This window comes from Ambystoma mexicanum, chromosome 3p (assembly GCF_040938575.1).
Source record: "Ambystoma mexicanum isolate Mex_15411 chromosome 3p, UKY_AmexF1_1, whole genome shotgun sequence".
In the NCBI taxonomy this organism is placed as follows: Eukaryota; Metazoa; Chordata; class Amphibia; order Caudata; family Ambystomatidae; genus Ambystoma; species Ambystoma mexicanum.
Window position 1 is genome coordinate 710118118 of NC_090925.1, and position 11014 is coordinate 710129131.

Sequence of the window (11014 nt, forward strand, 5' to 3'; positions counted from 1 at the left end):
GATGGTCTTGTTGCTTTCTGGTTTGCCTATGCCAAGTCTCACAGAATATTATCGCACCCACTCCATACTTCACATACATATCATACGCCGGCGTTCCCCCAGGTGGTACAATTTGGCCATCTTCCAAAGATTGTCTACCACAGCGGAAAAACCCTGCTAGGGTGGACAATACCCCAGGCATGTTTCAACCTTCCCCCTGGTTAATCAACCTTACCTAGGGCGTTTGATTTTGCAAAGTCAACTCTCAACCAATATCAGGATGCTTTGAATCGGGGAATGACTCACCTGATAAATCAAGTTGTCTGTATACTGATGCACCAAAGGACGTCGTGTCTGCGTTTCTTGGCTTCCGCCTCGTTTCGGGACCCTCGCCTCCTTGTTCTTTAGCCAGGCACGTCGATCAGGGATCAGATGTGTGCAGATCTGCAAAGGAGTCTCTCATCACTTTTACAGGGCGCCCCGAACACCTGTTGATCCCGGCTCGATCGTTCCGTCCTCGCCGTTCTCTGCCTTTCTCAATTACAACGTTACACGAAGGAACAAGTGGGGGAGGGTCCCTATTCGGGCGCCATCTTGAAAGGGGCCCCTAGGGGACCCTGACGTCTATGGAAACAAGGCTGGTCACCACACACGATAGAGACGCCAGACACAAGGTTGTATTCCCAAAGCAAATGTCTCAGTTGGCCAACTCGGTCGCACGCCCCGCGACGTGTATCTCTAGACCTCGAGGGAAGCAAGAGAGTGAATTACGTACATCAGTTACATATATACAAAATGCATATCAAACAATCAGCTATGACATGTTTAACACCCCCCTTTATTGGGTTTCTTTGAACTTGGTGTGATGATGGACATCTCCGACCACTATCACACCTTCAAACATCTATTCTAGTAACAATTTGCGAGTGCGAAGGCATCTTTCGGTTATTGGATAGAACACGGCGCTTCTGTTCTTGGAAGCGAACTACATATGGGGGGATTTGCATTCCGGACCTTGCTATCTATCAGGTGCTATTTGCGTCCTGGGAGGCGACATGCTCTAGCGGGCTCAGCAAAGGGGGGCCGTTAGAACAGCATAATTCAAGCCTTTAGTGGTATTATTCTAACATATTCTACCATATAACAAGACTGGCTGGCAGCTGTGAAATGATGAAATACCCTGCAGCTCTGCTTCAAGGCTACATTCGGGAGGGAGCCGGGCATTCTTCCTGGCGCTGCCTACGTTTGTGTTTCAGCGAACTCTTGTTATCCTCACAGCCCTGCGGCCTTGTCCTTTTCACATACAGACAACAATGTTCCACAGTCGAGCAGTGTAAGCGGAAAATATACTGCGAAGCAATAGGAACAGAAAGCAATGAGCAATGGTTAGAAAACAAAATGGCGATTCTTGCTACATCAAAATGGCCGTTCATTGGCAAACTCGAAAACCTATATTTTGTCGTATCGTGCATGAGACGGTTGGTCCACGGCCACCAAAATGCGTTTGCGGTCTCAAAGTAGAGGTATCTGTATTTCTAGATTGACAGGGGATCCTTCTTTTCTGTCCGAGCACCTACAATATGGAACTCCATCCGTTTCAGTATCCGCCGCATACAGGATCACCTCACCTTCTGGAATGCACTCAAGGCATGGCTCTTCCCCCCCCTGTGTCTTGGTGGACCTAATCTGCCTCTCAGGTGAATTTCACTGCCTGACAGATAGGCTGGGGCATCAAAGACTCCTTCAAAGAAAGTACTGAGCATGCACAGAAAGGACACCCATAGACCCGCAGGACAGGACCTGCGCCCCTCCAGCGGAACAAGAAATCAGCCATGACTCACAGGCACGTATCACACTTAATCTTGATGGAAGATAGCCGTATCCCTCCAAAGGCATGACCACCCACCCGCACACCTAAAAACTGGATGAGGACTGGGTTTTTTTTAGAATGAGGTCAGGACCGTGCCCCTAACACACTAGAAAAATATTTACTAAAAGGATCCTGCACCTCACTTTGTCTCCTTTTCTAGTGAGAAAAATGCTCACAATAGCCCCTAGAGGGTGTGCAACTCCACAGTTCAAACCAAAAGACAATTCTGGACCATTATAAATTGAGAAAATATATATATTTATTTTATTTGTACCATATTTCAGTTTATTTAAAAAAAACATATACAACCTAAATGGGGTTGCAATGTACACCTTTTTTTTTAAATTTAATAGAAAAATATTGTCTAACATACATTACCTACGTGAAACACCACATCAAGTATGACACAAATTAGAAAAAGGAGAAAAGAGGAGAAAAAAACAAGTGATAAATTCAGCAATAAGCTGGTAACACTAGGTTCACCACAAACGTCCTCCACCTGAATGTTAACACTAACACAGTTCATCAACACATACACAATGAGTAAAAAAGTACATTTACATAAAATCACATTAAAAACCTACAAACAGTTCTGAAAAAAGCAAACAACGCTACTAGTAAAGCTATATACGTGTAATATTTAGCTGCCTAGTACTTCATCCTTAGGTAAGTTCGGATTGTTCAATACATTTTTAATAAATACACACTGTTAATGCTCTATTACGGCCGTGTCTTAATCACACGGTATCTTTATCCCGACATGTTTCTTTCCCTAAATCTGTGGATCTTGTGCAGGGAAATTCTTCAGGGGTATTGCTTCAGAAAGATGAACAGTATAACATTAAACACAGTTGTATAATGTTGGTTCCTTATAGAGAAACTTGGTTTGGCCAGGAGTTGCTGCCCTCAAGGGTTTCCTTCTTGTTATACTTAATTATAACCTTATGGAAAAGGGAGGGGGGGTGGAGAAAAAAGAGAAATGGACACACCATCAAAGTGGGTTGTGTTGGGCTCAGAACAAAGTCAAGCATACTTCTCAACCTTTGTTTATAATTAACACAGTGAGGCTTACCACACTACAAACTTATACAGTAGTCTGAGGTGTAAGGAGCGCTGCTTTAAAGTAGGGCGCTGATTCCCTAGAGGAAAGGGAGAGAGAATAACATATAACACCAGGTCAGTGTTGCGTCTAGACAAAGCAATTTATCACTGTAAAACAAGGTGTAGGTAGCACCGATAGTCTGGACCTCAGAACAACTTAGATTTATCAAGTGCACCAAATAGCCTTGTCTAATTTCAACTTAACGTCCAGTCAACAATGGGATTTGAGGATACTAAAGAGTTCATACTAAAGGATTTGAAAATCCATATGAATATGGTAAGACCAAGTCTCAATAATTAATGCTAAGGGTCCGAGATTGAAAGCAAGACCCTTAGATCGCAGTAAGTAGAAAAAAGGAGGGGGAAGTAGATGTACATGTAAGGCAGTTGGAATGTCTAGTAAGGATCCAACCTGCCGTATTAAACTGATGTCAACATAAGCTTCCTGTCATATCAAAGCCTCCATTCCACATACCTGTCTAATTGCAACTCATGCAATTTGTTAAATGCTTATTAGGAAGGCAAAAAGAACGCATACCTGACACGGCGTGAGGGAGAGGTCCCTTCTTGATCAGGTTTTCCTGTTAGTCTCTATAGCCGTTTCCCATGGAATGCCAGCTGCTAATTAGATTCTGGTGCGTGGGTTCTAGTATCAAGCTTTTTTTAGTGACGCTGTGAAATCAAATGTAATAGTGCAAAAAATAAACACTATTGCTCATTCCTGCTCGCATGTCTTCATCTGCATTTTATTAGAAATTGTATACGGTTATTGTTTAGTTTAAAAAACGCTGTTCTTAAAGTAGCGTCATGCACGATGTCGCATAATTTAAAGTCGATGCGGGGCGCCTCCTGTAGTAGATACCACTAATCTTTGTAAAGCCATGCTTGCACTGGCTCCGCACATGGATTTTACAAAGAAAGCTAGTAGCGCGAGTGTTTGCAGCTGTTCGTAATGAGTACAACGCTCCCCCATGTGCTAATGGAAACTGAAACTGAATCTCAACACGCCTGCATGCGCCCAAAACGAGTGAATGCAGATCTGTTCCTATACGGGTCTTTTGCTAAAGCTGGCTGTATAAGGAAAAATATATATAACGGGCAGTTTCTTACCTCGCAGTTAGTTTTCCATGCTGCTGGTTCTTGGCATGCGTGATTGTTCCACATTAGCCGTCGGATCTGCTCGACTGATCCCTTCTGCAGTCACACTGCTTAAAGCCTCGCTCTGCCGGAAGTGTGCAATTAGGCTCCCGTGACAAACCGACGGCATGAACACTAGTACGTTCAAACGCGGGTGCTTTTTTGTACTTACTGAACCTCCATGGTAGTGGAGTGGCAACACATACCTACTGTGCAATGAAAAAAACGAAGGCTGGTGGGGGCCCGAATCTGACACATGGCTAAATGCCAAAGAATAACACAGTGGATGTCTCTCATCCATTGAAAGTCTTAAAACTTGCTCTAGGTTGTCAGATACATACAATATAGGATGAAACTCCTTTGTTGTTAAACGAGTGGCGAATCTGCCTGGTCACTCGAATTTCTGTACTCAATCTAAATTTATTAAATATGGCATTTGGTCACTTCATGTAGCATACTTAATCTGATAATAAAGGGTAGATTCAGAAAATAGTATAAAGTAAAAATAACTGAAAACAAATGCCTAAACTGAAAAAACCTTATATACATAAATTGGCTTTGTAAAGCGCAATATATGGGGCCTGTATCTGCCCTTCTTTACAAAGACTTCCAGTCGATCAATTCATTTAAGCCAATGTCAACTGAATTGCACAGGTAAATAAGTCTTTGTTCCTGGTTGATGAGTTTTTTTCTTGTTGACTAATGTTGGTTCTGTTGAATCCAACTGTAGGAGTACGCTCCATGTAAGTGACTCGGGTGTGTGATCCATGGCCAACAAAATGGCCTAGCATTGGGGCTGTTGTTTGCGATTGCGTATGCAACTTTTATGTTCTGTGATCCTCTGTTTCACTTTCCTTTCGGTCATCCCAATATAGATTTTTCAGCACGGGCACCAAATGACATAAATAACCATTTTTGAGTTGCAATTCGTAAATTGTCGTTGTAGCCATGGTCTCTTCAGACCTAAATCTACCTCTTTGGTGCGTTTGGTACTGGCACAGCAACTACAATTGCCACAAGGAGTGTGACCTGTAGGTTTGCTCATGCCCCAGGATTCAGTGAGCGTTTTTTGAGGGTGTTTAACAGAGATATCATTTCTGGTCACCAGATCTTTGATGTTTGGACCTCTTTTAAACGCACATAATGGGCGTTGAAGAGGGCATTCACCTCCATTCAATATGTGCCAGTTACGTTTAATAATGGCATTCACCTTATTGGAAAGTGGGTTAAAGGTACTCACAAAGACTATTTGATCTTCCGTTTTGGCCTTTGTCCTATATTCCAAGAGAGCTTCTCTGTTATTATTCCTAGCCCGTTTCCATGCTGTTTTTACAATATTTTTAGGGTATCCTCTTGCTGTTAATTTGGCACCTAAAGCTGTTGCTTCATTTTCAAACGTACTAATGTCAGACTGTTGCGCTTCAATCTGAAGAATTGTCCCACAGGGAGATTTTCTCTTGTGTGTCTCGGGTGACAACTATCAAACTGGAGCAGAGAGTTACGGTCTGTTGTTTTGTGGTATGGTTTTACCTTTAAGGTATTGTCAACGGTGTCGGCCCAGATGGTTAAAACGAGAAAGTTGATCTCATTGGCACTGCTTACATCTGTGAATTTCAGAAATGTATTCTGTTTATTGAGCCAGTTCAGGAAGGCTTCTAGTTCGGGACTGCTACCGTCCCAAATTAATAAAATGTCATCTATATACCTTCGGCAGATCTGTAGATGGGAATAAAATGGGTTGGAAAGGTCATAGATGACATTTTTCTCGAAATATTCAACGAACAGGTTTGCGGCCGAAGGGGCCACTGATGACCCCATCGCTGTCCCGTGAATTTGATGGAACAATTCCTGATTGAAACTGAAAAAGTTCTCTTTTAGAGCCATGGAAGCGCACCATAGAATGAAACTGTTTGGACACTCACCTTCTGTTCTTTTGGTTAAAAGAACGTCTTCAAGTACCTCTAGGGTAAGATCTTGGGGAATACATGTATAAAGTGACACGATTTCGAGGCTCACTAACAATTGTGTTTGATTATTGAATAGGTAATTCTCAATTATTGTGATAACTTCTGTAGTATCCTGAATATAGGAATACATTTCTCGCACAAAAGGTTTCAAGTAGGCGTCTGCAAATTTAGATAAACGTTCTAAAAGTTAACCTAAACCAGACACAATTGGGCGTCCAGGAGGGTTAGATAGTGATTTATGAATTTTGGGTAAAATGTAGAACCGAGGTATGGCCGTTTTTTTGCCAATAAAAATTAATGTTCTTGTTTACATATCCAACCTCTAACGAGAGCTTTATTGATTTTGTCTTCGATTATGGACTTCAGTCGAGGTGTTGGATCTTCTTGAACTTTCTTATAGAATGTCTGGTCTTCCAGTTGTCGTTTACATTCTAAAATGTAAGCTTCCCGGTCTAGCAGTACAATGGCACCGCCTTTGTCTACTTTACGCACTACTATCTCCGTATTATTCTTCAAGCATCTTAAGGCTATACGTTCTGCGCGTGTTAAATTTTGAAATTGATGTGTGGTGGTGTTGTTTTGTTCCAACAATTTTAGTTCTGACAAAACTCTTTTCTCAAAGACCTGTGCTTCTGGTGTTTGACTTGTTGTAGGGGGACAGAAACTTGAAGGGTTCTTTAGACCGCTGTTATTTGGCTCCTTGTCATAAACATTTTCGTGGAAAAACTGTTTCAAATGTATCTTACGAAATAACTGATGAATTTCTGTTCGTAGTTTAAACCCATCATAGGATGCAGTTGGTACGAAGCCTAAACCTTTATTCAGTAACGCTTCTTCAGTTTTGGACGGGGTATATTTTGATAGATTTACTAGTAACCCCTGGTGCTCCTGAGTTGGCGTGGGGCATAATCCCAGTCCTCGTGTTGCGCTTCTTCCTCTAAAAAACGCTGCCTTTGAGGTGGGGGGCCTGACCGTCCTCTATTGGATCTAGTGTACATGGGGCGTCCACCACCATTCTGTCTGCCTCGTCCCTGTTGTCTAGTGGGTCTGCTATTATTCCTTTTACCCCTTGGAAATGAAGTGCTCTCCAGTGCCTTAAGTGGCACTACAAATCGAGCCGGGGCTCATCGAGGGGGCGTGGCCTAACAGCGGGGGTCTTGATGGCCCGTTAGGCCACGCCCCCTTGACGAGCCCCGGCTCAATGGGCTACTGCCACCCCTGCCAGGCAGCCTTTTGTAGAGATTAGCACCCTCTCCCCTATTGGGGAGAGGGTGCTGACCTCTGCATTTATTTTGTGTAGGCTTGCCTGGCAGGGGACAGCGCCTGCCTATTCAGCCTTAATGGTGGTGCTGCTCCTCGCCAGCTGGGGAGGGGCAGCACCACCATTAAGTTGAAAGGGTGAGGCCACTGGAATCAGAGGTCTTTTTCCTAAATACTGAAACTCCCGCAAATCCGCGGGAGCTCCAGTATTTAGAAAGCAGGGCCTCTGCTTCCAGCGGCCTCACGTTTCTCCATAATGGTGGCGCCGGCCGACGGGAATCTCTTGATTAAAGGGATGCCTCGCAGGTGCGGCGCCACCATTATGGCTGAAAGGCATTTTTTTCTGTAGCCTGAAGCTCTCGCACACGAGCGAGAGCTTCAGGCTGTAGAAAAAAATGCCTTTTCGTGTAGTGGCCGGGGCTGTCAGGGGAGATTACTGGGCCCCGGCAGGGCCCCGCCTCAAAACGAAATTTCGGAGACTGCCGGGGCTCAGCCCCGGCAGGCCCCGGCCCACTTAAAGCCCTGGTGCTCTCATCACCTGAAGAACCAGGTGTATATGAGGTATTGCCAAAGTTCACTTTCCGTTGTTTCTGCAACTGACCTGTTTGATTTTTCAATGGATCATATCCTTCCTGCGTGTAATTGAAGGCCTTTTCATGTGAGAACTCTGTGAGATCTTTTTTCATCCTCTTTATCCTTTCTTTTGTTGTATATTCTTTAAAATCTGCCATTTCTTTCAAAATTTCACCTAATCTCCGTTTGTACGTGTCTAGAGGGACTAGTTTCTTAATTTCTGCTTCCATAGTGGCTAATTCTGCTGTAACTTTGATAGACACCCACCCGCACACATCTGAAATCATCTGCTACTTGAAGACACATCGCACAGCACCTCTGCTACTGGTACAACGTCCTTTCATCGCCAGGAATTTCAAACGCGTACAGAATAACAAAAAAGTTAATCCAATTTTCTGGGGAGGGTGGGAAAGGGCATATAATGGGCTGGGGGGTTGGGTATAGTTAAAAATAGGTTGGTCAGGCAGGGTTTGTGGGGAAACCCCCCCAAAGACTAAAAAAACATTCAATTAACTTTTTCGTTATTCTTTACACGTTTAAATTGCAGGCTTTGAAATGCCTTGCGATGAGATGACATAGAACCCTGCCACTAGAATGCAGCTAAGTCCCATGATACAAATTTGTCCTATCTAGCCACATAATCAGTCTCCTTGAATGGTATACTCTCCCGACAACCTTAGAGCACCCACCCACAAGCCAGCTTTTCATGTGTCGCTAGCAAGGACTATCTACTGTTACCTACCTTTATATGTGCTAAAATGCACACATGCATTCCAAATTCATCTGGCAAATCTCTCATACCGCGGACTTCAGTCCTCCAAGGGCGTTCAACGAACAGCACTTTGAGGCCATACTAATGGAAATAGGCACTATACAAATGCCATATTCCATTAATTACATCTCCAATCTACAGACTGATAACCATCAATTGTGTCTGCTCCGCCACTGTGTATTGTTCAAAAGCAGAGAGTAATCAATACACATCTGTTTGGGTGCAATCCAAAAGAAAAACATCATCTGCGTAGGAGATCCATGTTCGTTTTGTATTACACATCTTTGGAGAAATAAAAGCAACCCTAGAAAGTATGCTTCCCATGTCAGGAAGAAATAAACTAAAAAGAAACAGGGCCAGAATACAATCCTGATGCAATCCTCCATAAGTGGAAATTGGGGAGGAGTCGTGACCAAAAAGATTTAATCTGATTCTTAAATAAGTGTCGGTGTATAAGCAAATTACAATGCTTAATGAAGGGCTAGAAACACCTATGAGAAACCTGAAATTGTGTCCCTAGCTATTCCCCGGCATCTGTCATCCAGGCGGCCAGAACACGGCCATAGCTATTGGATCCAGTTCCTGGGGGTGGACCACAGAGGGAGGATCACCTGGATGGGAGGTACCTGGGGAGTTGGGACACTGACGGGTGAGACGTGGTATCCCCCTTCTTTCAACACCTTTTCCCCATTATACCATGTAGGATATTCCAAAACACTGCCCCCCTTTTCCGACACGAACACTTTCGCACAACACGAAAGACAATGGACTAACACCAGAGCCATTTGCCTGACATGTCCTAATACAAGGGTCAGGCAAAGTCAGGCAATTGACTAAAATCACACACAGCTGACGGTCCTTTCCCTTCCCCGCAGGGATAAAAGGTGGAGCATGAGAGCACACAACGAGCAAGGCAGACCGCACAATGTGAGAGCTAACTCAGCACAGCAGTTCAAAAGGAGGCAAAATACGGCACATACGGAAGGGGTGACTAGGAGAGAAGCGACCTTGCCCTTTCTGACCAAGGCCTGTGAAACCTCTGCAGATGGAAACCTAAGACTGAGAACAATAGCCAGCGTGTATTGCAACAGATGTCAACGGTACATAAGACCCTCCTCCGCTGATTACCAAACCGGGGAAAGACGCTTGTCTCAGAGGTACCAACCTTGACTCAAAAGAGAAGTAAAGCCAGGTGGTTCATAGCAGCCGGTGAGTCGTGTTGAACGAAAAATAGCTAATGGCTAATTTGAACTTTGAAAGGTTTAAAGGAACTATTGAGAAAAGAGGGGGGAAAACCAGCAACAGAGAAGTCCGGCACCACATGGGTGCTCACACAGCAAACTCTGGGCGATTCTCCGATGGTATAGACTACCATAACCAGAAGGCCTTGGGAAAAGGTGAGAAGAGGTCAAAGTGGTCATACAGGAGTCTTGTAAAATCCTCTGTATCGTTGAAAGTCTTTGGCCGACAGATGATTGTGAAAGAAAGGGAAATTAATCCTGCTTGGTGAATTGAGCGCTTGAACAGTGTGTTGCAAAACCCGGCGGAGGGATGCTAACGAGACGGGGCAAAGTCTAAAGTCCCATAGTGAAGTGTTGGTGAAAGTTGGCAAGAGTGAACCCTGCAGAGGGAAGCCGACACAAAAGAGCAAATCCTGAAGAACTGTTTAAAAAGACTTTGACTTGTGAAAGTAAGAAGTATTGGAAGACCGGGGAAGTATTGTCCCCCTTGTCAAGTGGGTTTGAGCCCGGTCGACGGAGATCCAAGGGTAAAAGGTCCTCACCCAAAGTCCATTTGCAAAGGAACTCTTTGTATGTTTGTTGTAGACTACATCAGGCCTCAAAGGAGACTTTTTATTGAAAGAGGCGTAACCATCGAAGAACCTGAGAGCTGAAACTAAACTGTCAGCTCGTGCTTAGAAAGCTTGAGCGTGTGCCGTGCTCCAAGGTCCCATCTTGTTCTGTGCTGAAAACGTGGGGAGACCCGTGGCAATCACATCGTGACTTATTAATTGTGAACACTAATTTCTTTACTGAAACTCTATCCCACACTCTTTTTGTCATTAGTTTTAAGGAATTGGCAATAGGTTTTTCTTAGTATAGGACCTTTTATTTTGACACAACGCCACAAGGACTGCCTTATTTTCATTTGATGGTCGGAACTTTCTCACATCTTAGATTTAGGTTTAGATTAAGCATTTTTCCACCCTGCATTTACAGTTTAATAAACATCCTTGAACTGTGATCACCTATGTCTGTCCTTACTGTTGCCACCATTAGTTCCTTGCACACCCCATAAATCCAGTTTGGCCCATGAGAGATTCCTGTTAACCCCATCAAAGGCATGAGAGTTCAA

The 11014-nt window shown here is 43.9% G+C and overlaps 1 long non-coding RNA gene across 1 annotated transcript; it reads right to left on the reverse strand.

The window, feature by feature from the left end:
* Nucleotides 1–2090: 2090 nt before the first annotated feature.
* On the reverse strand, nucleotides 2091–4164 carry LOC138579591 (uncharacterized). The gene is made up of 4 exons (XR_011304087.1): nucleotides 4061–4164; nucleotides 3489–3622; nucleotides 2922–2988; nucleotides 2091–2790 (listed from the first exon to the last, which is right to left on the reverse strand). It is a non-coding gene; the product is annotated as an uncharacterized lncRNA (long non-coding RNA).
* Between the last annotated feature and the right edge of the window lie 6850 nt (nucleotides 4165–11014).